The 22,538-nt window shown below is 37.7% G+C and overlaps 1 long non-coding RNA gene across 1 annotated transcript; it reads right to left on the minus strand.

The window, feature by feature from the left end:
* Positions 1 to 6,065: 6,065 nt before the first annotated feature.
* On the minus strand, positions 6,066 to 7,074 carry LOC124865185. Its single transcript, XR_007037492.1, has 3 exons — positions 6,748 to 7,074; positions 6,321 to 6,673; positions 6,066 to 6,205 (listed from the first exon to the last, which is right to left on the minus strand). It is a non-coding gene; the product is annotated as an uncharacterized LOC124865185 (long non-coding RNA).
* Between the last annotated feature and the right edge of the window lie 15,464 nt (positions 7,075 to 22,538).

The following is a 22,538-nucleotide window of genomic DNA, read 5'->3' on the forward strand; positions in this document are numbered from 1 at the left end:
TTGAAAACGAGAAACATTGTGTGTACTCTGCTAAGAGAAGGAAGACACCATTAAAACTCTGCTCTGCTTCCTTTTCTCTAAAGAACTGAAACCAAACACTTCCTGGGCGTTCTACCAGTAAAATGCTTGCTCTAGTTTCTATTTACTATAAAGAGCTATTAACCTTCTCTTTATGGTTAATCAGTGTCACAAAAACAACTTTTATCTTTACTACAACAGAGTAACCAGATAAAAGCTCACATGACACACCTGCTTCAGAGCAGATAGGTTTTATGCCAACTTAACAATCAAACTAATAGGGAAATTAAGGTCACATAAATCACTAGCTCAGGTCAATGTGTTTTGCAGATCAAACATCTCCCTAATGATGACAACTTTTCAGGTCACATATCTCAAGGAGTGACTTGACTGGGGAGATTAGACAAGGCTGCCCTGCAGGTGTTAGAAAGATGCTGATTTTATGTCTTGGACATGGCTGACAGCTTATCTGGTGGGGCTTTGAACCATTTGGATGATGTTAGAGTACTAAATCTACCCTGTTATGGAAGTAGGGAGACAGACCACAATAACTTTCCATTTTTGTCTCAGACACGTTCTCCTCTGCATCAACTTCGTGGTCAAAGAGTTTGCCACCACCTCATATACAGAGATCGTTTTCTTAGAAGTCAATCTTAGCTGGTCTTATTTGAAATGCAAACCCTAAACGGGACAATGGACAAGAACAAGCATGCTAGGAGTATCAGTTTCATAACTACTGCTTTCACTTTTCCGTGGAACATTACAATACATCTGTCTGAAAGATGCATAGGATTTGAAACGCAATATTAATTTACTTTATTATGTACATGATAGAAAGGGAAAAAAGACGCAGGCACCTTCAAGAAACTGTTGACTCTTCTATTAATTTTGGGGTCAGCTGGACTACATTCAATGTTTAAGGTTTCTAAGTAAAGATTTTACATGATTTGTTCGGCTTCATATTTAGTGACTTTTTGTAATTGAATGGGGAAATACATGTAAACATAAAATTAACAAGACAAAATTCTTTTTTTGTATCATGTGCACATGATGTATGCATCGATGTTCTTTGGGGTCAGTTTTATCCCAGGCTATTTTAGTGGTATAAAACATATAAGATATATATCAACGTTTTACACACATATGTTTTGAATGAAATTGATGTAATTATAACATAAAATTCTCTAATTTTCAAAAGATCTTATGGCCCTAATCCCATGTAACCATTCCTATACTAGTATGAGAACCACTGAGATGGGGAAATATTATGAGAAGTTTGATATTTCCCATCCTGTGAGGCGGCAAAAATATTGTTCCCTTAAAGATATTGATACTTCATACAACTACGGGGTAGAACAAACATATAAAAGCTTGCACAGAAACCTTCTGAACCATCTCTTTCGGTGCTCTGTGTGCTCTTCGTTTTTGCGCTTCGCTCTACTGAAAATGACTTCTAAGAAAACGATCTCTGTATATGAGGTGGTGGCAAACTCTTTGACCACGAAGTTGATGCAGAGGAGAACGTGTCTGAGACAAAAATGGAAAGTTATTGTGGTCTGTCTCCCTACTTCCACAACAGGGTAGATTTAGTACTCTAACGTCATCCAAATGGTTCAAAGCCCCACCAGATAAGCTGTCAGCCATGTCCAAGACATAAAATCAGCATCTTTCTAACACCTGCAGTGCAGCCTTGTCTAATCTCCCCAGTCAAGTCACACCTTGAGATATGTGACCTAAAACGTTGTCATCATTAGGGAGATGTTTGATCTGCAAAACACATTGACCTGAGCCAGTGATTTATGTGACCTTGATATCCCTATTAGTTTGATTGTTAAGTTGGCATAAAACCTATCTGCTCTGAAGCAGGTGTGTCATGTGAGCTTTTATCTGGTTACTCTGTTGTAGTAAAGATAAAAGTTGCATTTATGACACTGATTAACCGTAAAGAGAAGGTTAATAGCTATTTATGGTAAATAGTAACTAGAGCAAGCATTTTACTGGTAGAACGCCCAGGAAGTGTTGGGTTTCAGTTCTTTAGAGAAAAGGAAGCAGAGCAGAGTTTTAATGGTGTCTTCCTTCTCTTAGCAGAGTACACACAATGTTTCTCGTTTTCAAGCTGAGGCTCTTCATGCCATGATGGGGTATTCACAGAACGTCACACAAAAATCCAGAATAGCAATATAACTGTGAAGGAATAAGAAACTACTTTGTGAACAACTACAAGTTTTATGTGCAACTACTGTTTTATGTGCAAATATAATTTGTTTGTAGCCACAACTGAGAAAGCATTTATCATTATACATCAGAACTTGTCACATATGTCAGACGACTGGAAAGACAAATCAGATTCTTAAACCTGCTTCATTTCTCCCAGTCTTTGCACTTGGTGACCAATTTCAACCACTCATTATTGACTGTGTTGGCCCTTGACCTCCTCTGAAGTCAGGAGAAAAGTGTCTGTCATGTGTCTGGTTTCAAAATTCCTGCCTTTCCAATACACTCAGTAACAACCTAGTCAGTGATCTTTGGTATATTTCAGGTTATTCAAAGGGGTCAGGATTCAAACATTTCTACCCGGCTGTTTGAAAAGATGCTGAAGCAACTTGGAGTGAAACATCCTCTGTCGTCAGTCTATCAAGCTCAAAGTCACAGGGCACTAGAATGTTTCCATCAGACCCTAAATTCTTTGCACCTGGACTTTTGTACACAGATGGGCAAAAACTGGGAGGAAATTCTGTCTGGGCTAATGTTGGGTGCCAGGGAGGTAACACAAGAGATTACTGGGTTTAATTCAATTGTCTTAGTGTTTGCACATCCTGTTTGAGGGCCCTTAGCAAATTTGATAAATAAGAAATAAGAGCAGTGATCCAAGAAAAAGTTTAGCTGACTATGTTAATGAGTTCTGGGATAGTTTGTATGTAGCACAAAATTGGCAAAAGATAACCTGGCTAAAGCCCAAGATAATATGAAACAAGTCTATACTAATTGTCCAGAGAGATGCCAGTTTCGTGAAGGTGATTATGAGTTGGCAATTCCGCCAGTTGTGCTTCACATATTCAGGCCAAATTTTTAGGCCCCAACACTTTCATGAATCGGATCTCAAAAGAGAACTACTTGATTTTAACTACAGATTGGGGAAAACACAAGTCTGCCATGGTGCTTGTGTGAAAGAATCTGAGGTTTTTAAGGACATTTGTGATGTACAGCCTGTCCTTGTAAATAAGGTCAGTGTTTCTTCATGGTTGTCACTGAATGAGGAAACAGGTCACAGCATTGCAATAACCTTTTTGGCGGCCTTTTGAGAAATATGAACATGCTTAGCAACTTAGATTGTTCGGTCATTTACCAGAACATAAACGAACGCAGTTGGCTGAGCTCATTGGTAGTTCCCCCAATCTGTTTTGCGACACACCTGAACAGACTTACCTTAAAGAACAGGACTTTGAGGTATGGACAGAGAGTACATAATTAAAAACAAATGTACATATGCATAGAAGCAACTCAGTGTACCTTGTAGCTTTTGCTGAAAATTTCTCACAAAGTGTTGAGTTCCAGTTCTCTTAAATGACAGGAATTCACTCTTAAAGTATTTAAAAACTACACCTTTAATGAAATATTCCATCTTGATTGCACAACTCATTTAACCTGTACATGTTTAATTTTATCAACAATTTTTAATGTTAAACTGAACATGTTCCCACTGCCTGAGGCTATTGAACTAAACTTACATCTGTTATTAAGTTATTGCCAAGGTTCGTTATCATTTCCCTGGAATGTTTTCAGGCCACAAGCAGCAGGTTTTCTTGTCCTGACAGATTGTTCCTGAGTTCGTTCTTTCCACTGTTTGCTAAAAATTGTTGATAAAATTAAACATGTACAGGTTAAATGAGTTGTGCAATCAAGATGAAATATTTCATTAAAGGTGTAGTTTTTAAATACTTTAAGAGTGAATTCCTGTCATTTAAGAGAACTGGAACTCAACACTTTGTGAGAAATTTTCAGCAAAAGCTACAAGGTACACTGAGTTGCTTCTATGCATATGTACATTTGTTTTTAATTATGTACTCTCTGTCCATACCTCAAAGTCCTGTTCTTTAAGGTAAGTCTGTTCAGGTGTGTCGCTAAACAGATTGGGGGAACTACCAATGAGCTCAGCCAACTGCGTTCGTTTATGTTCTGGTAAATGACCGAACAATCTAAGTTGCTAAGTATGTTCATATTTCTCAAAAGGCCGCCAAAAAGGTTATTGCAATGCTGTGACCTGTTTCCTCATTCAGTGACAACCATGAAGAAACACTGACCTTATTTACAAGGACAGGCTGTACATCACAAATGTCCTTAAAAACCTCAGATTCTTTCACACAAGCACCATGGCAGACTTGTGTTTTCCCCCATCTGTAGTTAAAATCAAGTAGTTCTCTTTTGAGATCCGATTCATGAAAGTGTTGGGGCCTAAAAATTTGACCTGAATATGTGAAGCACAACTGGCAGAATTGCCAACTCATAATCACCTTCAAAAAACATTCTAGTGCCCTGTGACTTTGAGCTTGATAGACTGACGACAGAGGATGTTTCACTCCAAGTTGCTTCAGCATCTTTTCAAACAGCCGGGTAGAAATGTTTGAATCCTGACCCCTTTGAATAACCTGAAATATACCAAAGATCACTGACTAGGTTGTTACTGAGTGCATTGGAAAGGCAGCTGGGAATTTTGAAACCAGACACATGACAGACACTTTTCTCCTTACTTCAGAGGAGGTCAAGGGCCAACACAGTCAATAATGAGTTGTTGAAATTGGTCAACAAGTGCAAAGACTAGGAGAAATGAAGCAGGTTTAAGAATCTGATTTGTCTTTCCAGTCGTCTGACATATGTGACAAGTTCTGATGTATAATGATAAATGCTTTCTCAGTTGTGGCTACAAACAAATTACATTTGCACATAAAACAGACAAAGGATAATCAGATAAACTGATGCACTGTGTTACTCGTACGGTTTTTAGAGAAATCTTCTCACTGTGTTCTGTCAAAGAGACTAATAAATATTTTGTTAATAAAAGGCAACTATGCATCAACACAGGGGACTATCAACTTGAGGAAATGGCCAGTTAATACTGAAGGTTTCCACAAGAACCGTTACAGCTACGGACTTACCATTTGCTGTTTCCCATGCTTTATTATTTTGACTCCAAGACTACCACAGAAATGTACCCCATTATTGAGGGTCAAATAATATTTATGACCTATTGTCTCACCAACTGATTTTACTTGTTGCACTGCATTAAAACTCAAGGTTTTCACTTGTTTATCTTCTTTCCTAAGCTGTTGTCAAAAGGTTTTAGGAACTTTTTCATAGGCCTTAAGGAGGGTTGTTTTCGCTGACTCATAAATTAAAATGTCTTTCATAGACAATGCAGAATATGCCTCTTCTGTCTTCCCTGTTAAGACACACTGAAGCGTTACAGTTTGGTCAACATTACTCCAAACCAGTAACATCAGATACTCTCTCTAACAACGAGAAGAAAGTTTTTAGAAGCTCTTTTAATAAATCTTATAACCAGACACAAATTGCTTATGAGGTTGAAGTGTGAAGAAGAATTACCACCTGAAGGTAAACAAATCCCACCGAGGTTTTGTCTCAGATTCAATTTTCTCAAAACAACTGTTGAGATCATAAACGTTTTTGTTCTGCTCCGTGATTTAATCTAAGAACTTGTGTTATATCTTAACCTTGTAAAAAACTGTTGAAATAGGTGAAAGGTCAGGACTCAGTTATTTTTGTGTTCTACAGATGTAAAAGTGAATGGTTTCTAAAATAGCAATGATAGGTAACTGTAACCAACAAGCTGGAAAAAAGCTTATGATTGAAAATGTCAGTTGACAAATTGTTTAAACATAGTACATTTGCACATTACCAACTCCACTCCCTGATTACTCATGTTTTTATTGTTCCTAAGTATATACTCATAAATGTGTAATCTTGTCATCCTTACTGGTTAATGTTTACAGAGTTATAATTCCACTATTACCTGCATATTATCTGTTAAGTGTTACCTAATCTAGTTTAAATCTTTCACTTACACTGCTTTCGACCTTTAAGCTAGTATGACTGACTGTAGGTTATGAAGGAGGTTTATTTTCTTTAACAAGGATAAATGAGAACTGTTCTGGAACAGGTAGATCGCCAACTGTACGGAAAGAAGAGGAAGAAGCAGGTGAATCAAAAATCCTGTAGTAATCCCGGGGCAGATAAATCAAAACACTACACTTAACGTGGTGACTGTAACTTAAGGAAAGGCTTACTATGTTGGAGTAATTTAACCGCCAGGGGGGAGATGAGGGATTCAGAGTCTGAGTGTTCAACACAGAAGTTTCTCTGGAACTGCTTGAGAGACTTGTGAAGGACGGTGAGGAGTTCAGGAAGGTAGTACTTGCGTTGGAGGGTGAACAGGTTACGCTTATGCCTTGGTTCAGATGACGGTGAAACAGGAAGCTGCCAGCTGGTCTTTGTCTGGATGAAGGAAACAGGAATTTGGGATCTTAACCCACGACAACAGGAATCCTTTCTCTAGAAGTCGGTCATCCAAATAAGCAAAACAATGCAGAGAGCGAAGTCAGGCATCAGCAAGGGTTATCCAAAGGTTCAGGTAAACAGCCTGCAAAGGAGCACATACGAAGGTCACTCAGAGCAAAGAACAAAGCAAAGATTAATTGTGGCTTGAGCTTGTACCACTGAAGGCAAACACTCTGGCGCTGAAGTGCTGGCAGCCTCCTGCTTAAGTACACCTCCAAGCAATCAGCAGATTTGTCGCACTTGTCACCCAGCACTCCTGAGAACTCCAGCACCATCTGAGAAGTGAAGAAAGTAAACAAACAAAAAAGCACACACACACACAAAACTCCAGATCCTGACATCATGTTAGTTTTGCTCTGAATCATTTTTTATTAGAAATGGGGTTTTTTGCGGCTCGTTGTGGAAGAGTTGACACCAAAAGAGGTGGAGATGAGTCCAGGTCCTGAGGGGGAGCATACAGCGTTCCTCTGTGTCTGGAGTGTGTGCTCGGCGGGAAGAGCAACACGTATTCACCACTGAGGGCTTATGTGAACGCCTCTATGTGGTTTTTGTGGATGTTTCAGTGTAAGTAAATACAATTTGGCAATCTAACAGTTATGTAAGTCTAACCCATGTTGAAATTAAACATTTTGCCAGACTATATTATTGAGATACAGAAAAGAAAAATATGGATTAATTCCATTTCAAAGATAAATCCTGTAAGTGGTGTTGAAGCAGACAAGTGTGAATGTAAGCCTATATATAATTTCTACTTCCATTTTAAATGTTTTAATTAAAGTTTATGTAGGTGGCAGACAGGAAAAGCTGAGTGAGATTGAGCTAGGATATGGAAGCAAATCGTTACCATATTTCAAATGAAAAAGCATTTTCAGAAATGCTTTTTCATTTTAAGAATGTGGCTGCATTGTTTGACTCATAAATTAAATTAGTTATCAATAATCCTATTTGCATTTTAATTTTCTTCTTCAAGACTGCTCATTCTTTCACTTAATTAAAATGAAAAAGACATTTGAGATTTATTTTTCAAAATGTACCCCAGCAAATAGATACCAAAATTCAATTTGAAATGTAAAATTTGAAAATGAAAAAGCATTTCCAGAATTTTTTTTACATTTTAAGAATGCGGCTGCATTATTTGACCCATAAATAAAATTAGTAATCAATCATCCTATTTGCATTTGCATTTTCTTCTTCACGACTGCACATTTTATGCCATAATCAAAAAGAAAACAAAGCAGACATTGCTTTTTCGTTTTCGTGGTCTGCCTGCAAAGTACTGCCCAGAACTCGAAAACGAAAAAGCATTCCGAGCTGTGGGCGCAGAAGAGTGACGTCAGCAGCCGCCCTTCCTCAGCTCCCTGCTGACCGAGCTACCCATCTTGTTCGGTGGGAGGCGCTGTGCACGTCTGCAGTGCATTACATTGCAAACGTGCCGCGAAATTGATTGAATTGCAGCAGGGCCGAGCTCAATTTGTGGCAGTGGCAGGCAGAACTGGCAGTTCCGGTGGCAGGCACCGGAACTGCCACAGTCTGCCGCTGGGTGGCACAGGATTCCGCGAGGATGCCAGAAGGTGCCAGACCGGCCGTAAACGCTTGCCAATGCGGTTGCCGCTGTTTTTGTGGAAGCTGATGCCAATTATCGGCAAATGGGTTGTCATTATTGTTATAGCCTGTTACCTTTAAATAATGATTTAATTATTGATTATTATTTAATAAACAGCTTTAGACCCATAACATAAGGTGATTGTATTTACATGACATGGAAAATAAATAGCACTATGTGTGATGTGTTGAAAGGATCACGAAGATTTATTGCACAAACAGCCGGTTTATTATAGAGCATGAGCGGCTATTCTGAATCGTCACTCACAGAAAATTATAAATAAATGCTTAAAAACACGCTGGATGTCCCAGGCCATAAGGCTGCCACCGGAACTGCCAGTTCTGCCTGCCACTGCCACAAATTGAGCTCGGCTCTGCTGCAATTCAATCAATTTCTCGGCACGTTTGCAATGTAATCCACTGCAGACGTGCACAGCGCCTCCCACCGAACAAGATGGGTAGCTCGGTCAGCAGGGAGCTGAGGAAGGGCGGCTGCTGACGTCACTCTTCTGCGCCTGCAGCTCGGAATGCTTTTTCGTTTTCGGGTTCTGGGCAGTACTTTGCGGGCAGACCACGAAAACGAAAAAGCAATGTCTGCTTTGTTTTCTTTTTTATTATGGCATAAAATGTGCAGTCGTGAAGAAGAAAATGCAAATGCAAATAGGATGATTGATTACTAATTTTATTTATGGGTCAAATAACGCAGCCGCATTCTTAAAATGAAAAAGCATTTCTGGAAATGCTTTTTCATTTTCAAATTTTACATTTCAAATTGAATTTTGGTATTTATTTGCTGGGGCATATTTTGAAAAATAAATCTCAAAAGTATTTTTCTTTTTCATTTTAATTAAGTGAAAGAATGAGCAGTCTTGAAGAAGAAAATTAAAATGCAAATAGGATTATTGATAACTAATTTAATTTATGAGTCAAACAATGCAGCCACATTCTTAAAATGAAAAAGCATTTCTGGAAATGCTTTTTCATTTGAAATATGGTAACGATTTGCTTCCATACTAGGAGGGGATAACGATGTTGGTGAATTGGTTGAAGGAGGATCAGAGAACTCAGATCCGGCTATTGCTTGTTCAAACTTCAGTAAACACAACCCACCAAAGCAAATATTCATTGTAAAACATCATGTTACCATCACCACCCAGTCAACCCACATTCCCCACAAATCTGTTCGCTATCAGGGCTTCTTTGCTTAACCATATTTTTTTTTACCAGACTACACCCAACTGAAGCAGAAGTCTGGTAGGTTTTGTATTCTTAAAGTTTAATTCACAGTTACATATTTCTGTTGCTGAATCTCTTTTCCACCCTCTCATTTAAATGTTCCCTACTCACATAAAATCCTAACAGCACATTTATAACAGCATATATTTTCTGCATTATGCAGCATTTTTATATAACTGAGAGCTTCTTCATTCATTATATTTAGCAGAAAACTCTCAGACAAGAATCTGAACCAAAAAACCTTACATGTTTTCAGTAAGGTGGGTGATGTAAAAGTCAAAATTCAAAGTTAAATATTTTACACTGAGTGACGTTAAACAATCAGATGCAGCCTCAGACTGGGATTACGCACCTATTTAACTCCTACAGACAACATCAGAAATAATGATGATGTTTAAGAATCTGTTATAGAATCTCAATCTTTTTAATACTATTATTTATTTTGTTCTTTAATAAACGTTAGTGTATCCACTGTAGTAACAGGAGGATATTACTGATAATTGCTGAAGGACAGAGCATCTCCCTCTCTACCAATGCCTCATTCTGACCCTGAGTTGGAGCCTGAACAGTGTTTTAATATGGCCCACTGTGGGACTGGTGCCCAGGTTCAGAAGAACATTCCCAGAACCCTGTTCCAGTCCCTGTGTAAGCCTGGGTCACCACAGAGAGGGTGTTAAATATCACTGGTTTCTCTATAAAGTTCTACTATAGGAGGAACACAACATCCTGCCCTATAGTTTAGTGTTGACTTTGTTATTTAGTGAGTGCAACAGTGAACATTTGTGATATGTTTCATTTGAGAAAAGCCTCCCATCTTATCTGAAGTTATTTTGTGATCCTTTTCAACCTTTTCATCAGTTCAGTTTACAAAACTGTCTATGAGTTACTTGGTTTTTGAGTTCTGGTTAAAGCCCTTTCTGTGTATATTTGCCCATTTATGCATGTTTGCAACAAAAATAATAATGAACTAATCTGTGTAAATGTGAGAAAAGTCTGCTGTTTTTATTTTACATGTATTTTTTTCTTTGATTATTTCTATGATTGGCTTTTAAGTAGCAACAGGAAAGCTACTTTCACGCCCCTCAGTTTCTCATTTGACCTCTACCCCAGTCCCCACTGATGTTGTTTTTTTTAAATTATATAACATTTCCTGTTTTACCGGTTGCATGATGGGGGTGGTTAGAAAGAGACGTTAGAAGCTGTTGGAAGATACAAAAAAAGATAAAAGGACTGCAGGGAAGGTGGCTGTCAAACCTGCAATAATTATATTTTCTACATTTCAGGACAGCAGAATAAAGTGAAAGCAGCACATATTGACTGCTGCCTTATAAAGCTGGAGTTGCAAACCCAAAACTAAAAGTGAAAGGTTCATTTTTAAATCAATAAGCAATTTTTGCACTAACGATTAATGTGTTCATCGTCTCTTTGGTTATGTTCTTCACCATATTTAAAAAAGTTTGTTTTTGCATGATTTTGCTCATGTATCAAAAGCTCATAAAATTGTACTTTAGACCAGTTTTTGAGAATATGTCACTGTCTTCCTTATTTTATGTTTCTGTCTTTCCAGTCCACCAGTTGCCACTATCATCTTGAATAATATGATTTTGTGAAATTTGTGGTCATTAATGAACAGTATGCTGCAGTCAGGTCTCTGTCAGATGCCTGAGCTTCAGCTGAGTGGGTCACACAACAGACAGGTTGAAATATTTACTGCTCTTCCACTGTGAACGTTGCTGTAAGGGTTCCATAATATTTAGCGTTTTCATATATCAAAAATTCAACACAATTTAATCCACATTTCTGGACTTTGAGAAAGCCTGATCTATAAATGGTTTATAAATATCTATAAATAGTAAATAATTTCCATTAAAAAAAAATTATGTTTTATTGGCAACAATAGCTCAGCCAATTTCTCCTTTATGAAATATTACTAATGTTGATTCTATGAAGAGAAAAATACTGAAAACACAAGGTTGAGGGTAGTTTTTTTTATTCATACCAAAAACATCCGGTAAAACCCTATTAGTTTGGTACTCGCACCTACCAAACAAATTCAGCAATGTTTTATATCTGAATAGATGCAAAATGTCTGTGCAGAACTAAGTGCACAATGCAACATTCTGTAGTCCAACTTTATAAAGTGACACCGAAACAAAACAGAGATGACTCCTAGCTATCAATAAAGTCTGCTATTTAGGAGCATCAAGGTTTCTCATGAAGCTACAGTGGAGAAAAAAAGGTGAGCTAAACTTCATGCCATCGTACACATCTTTCAACATTACCAAGGTATGTGGTATACATTGTATAAAATGCAAGTCGAGGAATCTTGGTTTATAAGAGGGGATTTCTCCAACAACTCCACATGGTGCTTTCAGGTACAGCTAGTCAACTAGGTTGTAGAAACATCTAAATAACTCCAAAGTGATTTAAACATGTTTTATTCTCAAACATGAGCAGTCTTATTTTAAAAATTAGCATTGATTGTTCTAAACCATACAAAACGCTAACAAAATTAAAGAATATGAAACCAACTGGTTCACCAAGTACCAAAACTTAAGTTGTGCAAAAAGGAGATTGTTTTAACTTCTGAGTCAACCCAGGCCAAGATAACTAACAAAACAGATCTGCCTTTTATGGATAAAGTTTACCTGATAAAAGAAACTGAAACCAAATACATTCATCTTACCTTCCTAAATTAACAGAAACAGGAGAAAACATTCAACAAAAATGACAGTTAAACCCGTACTAAAATCTCCTCTTAATTACTACATCATACATGTTATCCAAGCATTAAATTTCAGGGGCATTGTTCAGATAATAGTTGCAACAGAAGTGTAATATGTAAACTGGGTTGTAAGCATTGTTAGCATCACCTTTTCTGTATTTCCTCAGTATCCTTTTTCCTGTATTTCCTCAGTGTCCTTCTTTATCATAGTCCCACACGATGATGGCGTGAAAAGGGGTGTGATGGCCTTCACACTAGAGATCACACTTCAGCCACAAGGACATAGTAATCACAGAAAACAAAAATAATTATAAGCATAAATGAAAGTTTAAAACCAAATTTAACAGTGACAATTTTCTAGATTAGTATTGTACTGCAGCAAATCAAAAATACATAAGGTTCTTAAGAAATAGAATGAATTGTCAAACCATTTTCCGTTCGGAAAGAACATTCTTCTAAAAGCTCTCTCAACGAGAACCCAGGTCAAGCCTCCACATTCAATGAAGGGTAACGTTCTGTAGGTCAATTTGGTTCCCTCTCATCACCTGTAAAAAAGCTACTGATAGAGAGAAAGGCACTGCTCCTTTTAGCAGTGATAATCAATTATATTCGGTCAGGATTTCATGCAAAACGAAGAAACAGAAGTTAGCAAGTATAGTTTAAGCAATCACCTTTTCCCCTGGAAGCATGTTCAGTGCCATTCTACCTCACCCTATCAGCAAAGATATTGTTCTAAACTATGTACTTCTCAGACATTATCCTGAAAATGAGCATTGTCATTTTTGTACTTCAAATGGTCCTCTCACTCACAGTTCCATTATTTGTCTTGATAGTAAATACTGCTTTTATATGCCAGATGCTTGTTTGAGATGATGCATCCCATTTTATTCAATGTAGAAGGAGATCTGCAGTTTTCATCTGCCACTAAACTGTCACTGTGGGGCTGCCGAAGTAAAGCAAGAGGACAGAGAATGGTGGCCAAAGCCAGTCTACCTCTATCCCACTCCACATCTGCCTGCATTGCATTGCATTCAGCTTCTTAGATTATATTTTTGCTTCAGTTTGCTTCAGTCTCATCTTGCTCAGCTGGTTGTCTTTTTTAAGTTTTTGTCAGTTCTTACATTTCAACAAGTGTTTTAATCAACAAGTATTTTTGAGGTAACTTCATCTTGTTAAGCTGTATTATCGCTAGTAGTCTTCCTATTTAAACAGATCAGATGACAGTTTTCCTTTGCCTGGAACTTCTCAAAACAGAAGATTAACAATTTCAAGGAAGGCAGTTCATTCCTCCCTCCTATGATATAAACGTCATAGTTTATTGATAGTCTGGGACATGCACTCTGTTCTACAGCCACGTCTATCGCCGCTGCAGTTTTTCACTAACAAAGATTAAGTTAATTTATAATTGTCCGTACACACAGTCAGGAAGTCAGACAGTCATTTTCTATACTGCTTCTTCCATAGTGGGTTGCGGGGAAGCTGGTGCATATTTCCAGCAGTCTACAGACGAGAGGCGGGGTACACCTTGGATAGGTAGCCAGTCCTTTAGAAAGACCAATTAACCTAACAGGCATGTCTTTGGACTGTAGGAGGAAGCCAGAGTACCCGGTGTTGTGACTATGAATCTGAATATATTATTTAATATTTAATATTAATACTTTAATATTTTATCAAATAATATTTCGGTCTGTTAAGGGTTGTCCTGTGAATACCAGCCCAGTAGGGCGGTGGTATTAGGACAAAATCAAAAAGGGATGAGCCAAGCTCTGACATTATTGAACAACATAAACTCTGCACACACATGGAATGAATTCACACAATTTCTTAAAATACAAAAATGTATTAACAAAAATAAGTCAACTTAAAGTCAAACATATTTCAATCAACAAACTCTTTACCATGCTAAAACAATCCAACTAAACTACCAAGCAGAATTAAAGAATAAGGAAAACTAATGGGCTATGTACAATATAAACAAGTTGATTAAAAAGATGATTGAAAATCATGACCAAAAGAGTGATGCAACATTACCATGCAATGTTTATGTTTGAGAACCAAGGATTATCTTGAAGAATCTGGAAATTAAGTTAAGTTAGTCTTGGAACTAACTTAGGCGATAATCAGCAAGCGTTTAGACAACCAATCACAATGCAAGATCAGGAAAAATATTATTTTAATAAAATAATGTTTTAAAGAATGATCTGCTGAATAAAACCAACCTTCTGGATGACTAATTCTCAATGGTGTCTAATTAGTTGCCTTTATTTATTAAAATAATATTTAAATAAATCAGTCAGTCTGTCATTTTCTACCACTTATTCCATAGTGGGTCACAGGGGAGCTGGTGCCTGTCTCCACCAGTCTATGGGCAAGAGGCAGGGTACACCCTGGACAGGTCACCAGTCCATTGCAGGGCAACACACAAACAACTATGCACACACTCATTCATACACCTAAGGGCAATTTAGAGTGACCAATTAACCTAACAGGCATGTCTTTGGACTGTGGGAGGAAACTGGAGTACCTGGTGAGAACCCACACATGCATGGGGAGAACATGCAAACTCCATGCAGAAAGACCCCTGGCTGGGAATTGAACCCAGGGCCTTCTTGTTGCAAGGCAACAGTACTACCAACTGCACCACCATGTAGCCCTTTTATTTAAATAAATATTAAGGGAATATTTGGAAAAGAGCCAAATCTTTCTGAAGAAATGGGGCTTAATGGTGTTTACTTAGTTATCAGATTTAGCGCGGTTAGCTTTCACCGTAACCACGGTGATGCGGGCCGTTGTCCTTCCTTCAGACTCGGCTTGTAGAAACAACTTCCTTACTGGGGATTTCCCAGGCAGGCCTCGGAGAGAAAGTAAGCAATGCTTATACCTTAATTTCCCCTCTTTATGAATGAAATCACCGGGTACACAAACGGTGCTTCACTCATACTTAACTTGTGCATATGATCGCGTGATCTTATGACACTCTTGGATCCAGTTTGAAGAGTTTATGTCTTTTTGCCAGCAAAAGACATTAGCGCGCTGGGCCTCTCCTGACCGGTCCCACTAGAGGCTGTGTGGAAAGAGAAAGACTTGTGGGAAGGTGGTGGGTTTTATGCAGGCAGTGGCATCATGGGAAGTCCGCTGTTACCCCCAATTCCTAAGTTGTGCGGGAAGTAGGTTAATGCAATTTATTTTGAAAGTTCCAGAAAAGTCCGTACCGGAGTTTAATGTTGAAATCCATGGCTGTGGAAATCGTAAAATATTTAGGGAAATATTTTAGAAAAGAACCAAATCTTTCAGGAGAAATGGGCTTAAGTATGCAAGCACGTGTTCTTAGCTGTTAGCATTTAAAGCTACCCAAAGAAGCTTTTAGCTTAGCACCAGAATCAAACACATACCTTTAAAATACCAGGGTTAATAAAAGAGTTAAAATGAATAAGCGCGGACGGCACGTTATGATCAATCTTCTGTGTTTAAAATCACCCTACAAGTAAAGTTTGTCTTAACTTTCAAAACACACAAACACAGAACACAAAACTGAGCATGTGTGCTGCAGATAGCCTGCTAGCACTAAGAAAGTAGAGTTTCACAAACAAAACCAAACTTCATAAAATGAAAAACGTTTAGAACATTTCATCCTAAATCACTTCTCTCTGCCCATACCTAACCTCGTTGAACCGTGCTGAGAAAAAGCTGTCCAGGGCGACAAAGTTTGAAGAAACGTCCAAAGAGATATTAGCTGTCTCTCCTGCCAACTCCGCAGCATCCGTCCGGATGGATGGAAGAGATCAGTTCCTTGGGAAGGTGGGGGTTCTATACGGGCAGTGGCATTATTGGAAGTCCCCCCCCCCCCCCTCCTAAGTTGCTGAAAGTCAGTTATTGCCATTTATTGGGAAAGTTCCAGAAAGGTCTGCACCACACTTCCTGTTGTAACCATGGCTGTGGGTCCCAACACCAGTGAGAACCCACATGTTGGGACCCACAGCCATGGATTTCAACATTAAACTCCGGTACGAACTCTTTTGGAACTTTTCAAAATAAAGTGCATTAACCTTCTTCCGGCACAGCCAGGAAACGGGATAACTGCGGACTTCCGGTGACGCCACTACCCAAATAAAACCACAGCTGTTGCTACATCCGCCCTCTTCCATACCGGTGTTCATCGGGATAGGAGGGGGACAAAGCTCGCTAATGTCTTTTGCTGGCAAAAAGACATAAACTCTTCAAACTGGATCCAAGAGTGTCATAAGATCACGCGATCATATGCACAAGTTAAGTATGAGTGAAGCACTGTTTGTGTACCTGGTGATTTCATTCATAAAGAGGGGAAATTCAGGTATAAACATTGCTGACTTTCCGAGCCCTGCAGAAGCAAACGGTGTTCGAGAGAAACCCCTGAAAAGACGCGGTCTCCCAGTCTGGAAGGAAGAAAGCAGAGACCACCTCATCGTGTTAACCCGTGTGGTCAGCGGACAGGACAGGCCGCCCAGCTACAGCTCCGGAGCTAACCCTGTTGTTCACAGAGCGAACGCACCTTCAACCCCCCGCGAAGCTACCGAGCTAACCACTTGTTGACTGTGGACGTTTCTTCAAACTTCGCCCCTTGGACAACATTTCCTCACCATGGTCAGAGGTTAGGTTTGGGCAGATTAACAGTTAGGATGAAATGATCTGAACGTTTTCATTCTATGAAGTTTTGTTTTGTTTGTGTGTGCTATCTGCAGCACACGTGCCCTGTTTGTGTTCTGTGTTTGTGTTTTTAAGTTAAGTCAAACTTTACTTGAAGGGTGATTTTAAACACAGAAGATTGCTCATAACGCGCCGTCTGCGCTTATGCATTTTAACCCTTTTATTAACGGTATTTTTAAAGGTGTGTGTCTGATTCTGGTGCTAAATAATATTTACCCAGAAAGGTTTAGTCTTCAATCCAGTAAATAATAGTCCCTAAACATCATTTACTAGATTTGATAACTAAGTAAACACCATTAAGCCCCATTTCTCCGGAAAGATTTGGCTCGTTTCCAAAATACTCCCTTAATAATATTTCTTCAAATATTATTTCAATAAATAAAGGCAGCTAATTAGACGCCGTTGAGAAATGGTCATCCAGAAGGTTGGTTTTATTCAGCAGATCATTCTTTAAAACATAATTTTATTAAAATAATATTTTATCTGATCTTGCATTGTGAAGGGTTGTCTAAAGGTATGCTGATTATTGCTTAGGTTGGTTCCAAGACTAATTTAACTTCACTTCCAGATTCTTCAAGATAATCCTTGGTTCTTAAACATAAACATTGCATGGTAATGTTACATCATTCTTTTTGGTCACGATTTTCAACCATCTTTAATCAACTTGTTTATATTGTACATAGCCCATTAGTCTTCTTTATTCTTTAATTCTTGTTGGTAGTTTAGTTGGATTGTTTTAGCATAGTAAAGAGTTTGTTGATTGAAATATGTTTGACTTTATATTGACTTATTTTTGTTAATAAATTCTTGTATTTTAAGAAATTGTGTCAATTCATTCCATATATGTGCAGAGTTTATGCTGTTCAATAATGTCAGAGCTCATCTCATACCTTTCTATTTTGTCCTAATACCATCACCTCACAGGACAACCCTTAACAGACCGTAATATTATTTGATAAAATATTAAATAATATTCTCCAATTTATAATTCCAACACCACGTATGCACTGTTAGAACATGCAAACTCCATGCAGAAAGACCCCTGCTGGGAGTTGAACCCAGCACCTTCTTGCTGCATGGCAACAGTGCTACTAACTGCGCCACCATGCAGCCCACACTTTGGAAGTTTACTATCTAATTAACAAAAATTATAGAAAGACATCTCCTCAGTCACATTGTACTTTCTCTATTTGCGAAAGAAATGTCAAAATTACATTTTCCCTTAAAGGGAACATTGCTTTTTCCTAATATATTCCCTTCAGTAACAAACATATATTAAAATTTGTTGTTTAAAGAAAACAAGAAACCTATTTTATTTTGTAAATATAGACTGCAATTGTACATCTCAAACACTAGTTTATTTGTAAAAGACTTACTTACGAAGACTTACAATCCAGTATCCTATTATGTAAAAACCTTTCAGTCATGCAGTATTGTAAATTTATTTAAATTCCAGTTTTTCAATTCTTTCGGCACTATCGTTCTCTTCCTGTTCTAATTTCCTGCTAATTCGAGTTTTTGAAATTTAAGGTATTTCCAATGCAATTAAATCCACTATTATGTTTGTTTTATAGAAATATTGCCTCTGATTATTGTTTTATGTTCTCTGGTGATGCTTTATGTTTTATTTTATTTAGGGCTTATTTATCTATTCTGTCTGATGTTCTGCACATTTAATTAGTTTCTTCACACATCATAGGCAAGTACTTTTCGTTCCTGTCCGAGCCTGTATGTAGCACCTTTCCTAAGTCAAAACCTTGTTCTCTATGTGTTATTTTTCTCTCTGTCTCTGTTCTGGGATCTAATCCAAAAACCATTTCCTGACCCTACTCGCCTTCTGAAAAAACCTTTCCTGGAAACATCTGCTAAAGTTTAGAATTTAAGTAAAATCACATAACATACATTAAGCATCAGTTCAACACTGACATTCTCAGCTAATATGTTAGAGGGAAAACTTTCCACAGAGTTCTCTTGGGATCTAAGTTAACACATTAATTACCATTTCTGACCTTATTCTGCTATTACTATTGTCATATTGATTTAATTTGAACTTTATTTGTTGTGCTTTTGTTGTCCTACACCTAAATTATGTTTATGTTCTTATCCATTAGTTCTTGATGTGTAGTGTGTAAAGTCTAGTCTCCTAAATTGTATTAACTAATTCAAAATGTATTAATGCAAGATGATTAGGATCAAGTTATTGTCACTTATCAGTCATTTTGTTATAATTGTAGCTCATGGTTCTACTTCCATATTACTAGAAATGTTATTCAGTTGTTATTATAAAGAAAATAAGGTTGTTTCCTCTGAAACAGTTTTGAAGAGTTTTAATTCCTTGACAGAGTCCATGCGTCCTGTCCTGCGACAGATGAAATGAAGCCAAATGCTGTTTGCTTCCAGTTGTTTTTTGGATAACTTTTATCACAAGAATGTTCAGGATTCCTCAGAGTTTTAAATGTCTCTCTCTGTACTTGATAGGATATAACAGGGATCAATCTGCATAAAAATCTCAGAATGCACCATGTAAGGATCTCTGTTTTAAATTAACACCTTTTATTAGCTTTATCCTTTGCTTGATTTTATGCATGTATCATCCTTCATTCAGCTGTTTTTCAGTTGTACATCGGAATTTCTCAAAGTAAGTTGCATGTTAATCATATTGATTCATTTACCCAGCGCTTGAATGGATTCATAGTCACCTGGTGACATTGTAACGTATAGCTGTGTGTTGTCTGCATAGTTATGATAACTTACGTTGTTGTTTATTAAAATCTGAGTTAGGGGGAGCATGTAGATATTGAATAGGGGGGGCCCTAAGATGGATTCTTGGGGAACGCCACATGTGATTTTTGTGGTCTCTGATGTTTTCAGTAATCTTGCTGATGAAGGGGAGGCTTGAGATAGTTCTGTAGTAGCAGCTTGTCCAAGTTCCTCTTTTTCAATAGAGGTGTGATAATTGCTGTTTTCAGGACCTGGGGAAAACACCTGCCAAAAGGGACTCGTTTATTATTTGTGTTAAATCAGATGTTATTACGGGCAAAGCTTTCTTAAGGAAAGCTGGGGGTAAAAGATCGAGACAGCAGGAAGAAGAGCTTAGTTGCTGTACAATTTCTTCTAAGATTTTGTAGTTTATTTGGTGAAATTGGGAAATTTTGTCAAAATCAGTTGTAGTTGGAGACAACATTGGTACTGGAGTTGATGTGGATGAGCTGACTGCCCCTCTGATCTCTTGAGTTTTTTTTAGTGAAGAAGTTAGCAAATTCATTGCAGGCCCTGGTAGAGTGGAGTTCAGATGCTACAGTTACAGGAGGGTTTGTTAACCTGTCGACCGTGGCAAATAATGCACGAGCATTATTAATGTTTTTGCTGATGATCTCAGAAAAAAAGGATTCCCTTGCATTTTTCAGTTGTAGGTTATATCTGTGATGCTGGTAGTTTCATTTTTAGTCATCAGAGTTCCTCAAAGGTCAGTGCTGGGATTTAAACTATTCATAATATATGTAAATTATATATGTAAAGTATCTGAAATAATGAAAATTGTACTATTTGCTGATGATACAAAATTTTTTTTGTGATGGAGATGATGTCGAACAACTATAACTGATGAAATGAACAAACTTAAAATGTGGTTTGATGAAAACAAGCCGTCTTTAAACCTAAACAAAACAAAAACGATATTATTTAGGAACTGTCACTCACATACGGAAAATCAAATACAGATAAATGGGGTGAATATTGAAAGAGTACAAAAAAATAAATTGCTAGGGGTCATTATTGATGATAAACTCAACTGGAAACCACGCATCAGATATGTTCAAAGTAAAGTGTCAAAAAACATCTCTATTAAATAAAGCCAAGTCGGTCAGAGAACAAGGAGCATTGCATATTCTCTGCTGTTCACTAGTTTTAACTTATTTAAGTTACTGTGCGGAGATCCTGGGCAACAATTGCAAAACTACACTGCAGCCCTTAGAAATACTACAATAAGAATAATTCAAGTTGGGATATCTGGATCATACTACAAAATCTAAATTGTTAAAATTCATTGACATAGTGAAACTACAGACAGCTCTAATCATATACAAAGCTAAAACTAAACAATTATAAGTTAACACTAAAAAACTGTTCAGGACAAGGAACAGATTGCATAAGAGAGGTATCCCAATCGTTGTGGTTTTTAGTATAACAATGGCCATCAGTGGGCTCTAGATGGACAAACTCTCTACTTTAAGGCTAGGCTTAAAACTTTCCTTTTTGATAAAGCTCATAGTCAGAGTGGCTTAGGTTATCCTGAGCTATCTCTGTAGTTATGCTGCTATAGGCTTAGGCTGCTGGAAGACATAATGACCACTTTCACCCTCTTCACTACATTCTCACACTACTCTCTTATTCTGCATTATTTGCTGTTATTTCAGTTTTAAACTTTATGTTTTCTCTCTTTTCTCTTCCTAGAAGCTACACCTGGCCTGACTCTGTGTCTACCTGTGACACCTTTCTGGAGAGGGGCATCATCCAAGCTTCTGCTGGCAACAACATAATGCTGACCCTCTACCGATGAACCACATGGCCCTGTCTTTTAGTGTTTAACCCTTTCTCTCTCCTAGACATGGCTACTGACTGAGCTTCTACTGTGACTAACTCTATGTTCTCTCTTTCAGACTCTAACCTTGAAAATTGGCTCAGAGTTTATCTGTTCTTTCTTTCTAGGTGAAATGACTAAAGGAACTACATCCATTAACATTTACTTTTCCTTCCCACAGAAAGGACTCCTGGATCAGTGCTTCTTTGTTCTCTTTGTGTCTCTGCTCTGTTCTCTCAAACCCCCAGTCGGTCGTGGCAGATGGCTGAGCCTGGTTCTACTGGAGGTTTCTTCCTGTTAAAAGGGAGTTTTTCCTCTCCACTGTCGCTACATGCATGCTCAGAATGAGGGATTGCTGCAAAGTCAACGCCAGTGACTGTCCACTGTCTCTACATGCTCATCCAGGAGGAGGGAATGCTGCAAGTCACTGACTGGATGCAACCTGCTGGGTTTCCTTAGATAGAAAAACTTTTTATCCAATTTGAATAAACAACTGAATCTGACTGCACTGTTCAATGGTTAGGATTAATTTGTATGTATGTACCTGACTTTTGTGAAGTGCCTTGAGACGACATGTGTTGTGAATTGGCGCTATATAAATAAACTGAATTGAAAAGTTTATTTGTTGGTTCACACTGAGCCTAAAAGCTCTTTTTAACAACCTAACCAATATGTCACTATTTGTTTTATTCGCATTCTACCTTATTTCTGAACAATATAACAAATATGGACAAACCAAAGAGGAGTATATGATATACAAGCTTTTTACATTTATTAGCATTTTCTACCTTTCATTTTAAACAATATTCCAATAGATTTTGTTTCTGATATATTCAATGTACACATAAGAGAGAATTCAGCATACTCACACATTGCAAAACAAACTAACATTAGTATTTTGCTGTCAGTCTTTCCTTCCTTTATATTATAGATATGATGCTTTTCATATTTGAAACTTGCTTTGCTTTCAGGTTGTTAAAACATACAAAAATGACTTGCTATAAACAGATCCTGTTACAATTCTTAACAATACAGGTTTCTTCTGCATGCCCCCATTTTTAGATCCATTACACTGTCTTAAACACATGGTGAGTTGAAAGGTTGGTTTTGGTACCACAGTGA

The sequence above is a fragment of the Girardinichthys multiradiatus genome, unplaced genomic scaffold, assembly GCF_021462225.1.
Source record: "Girardinichthys multiradiatus isolate DD_20200921_A unplaced genomic scaffold, DD_fGirMul_XY1 scaffold_37, whole genome shotgun sequence".
Taxonomy (NCBI): Eukaryota; Metazoa; Chordata; class Actinopteri; order Cyprinodontiformes; family Goodeidae; genus Girardinichthys; species Girardinichthys multiradiatus.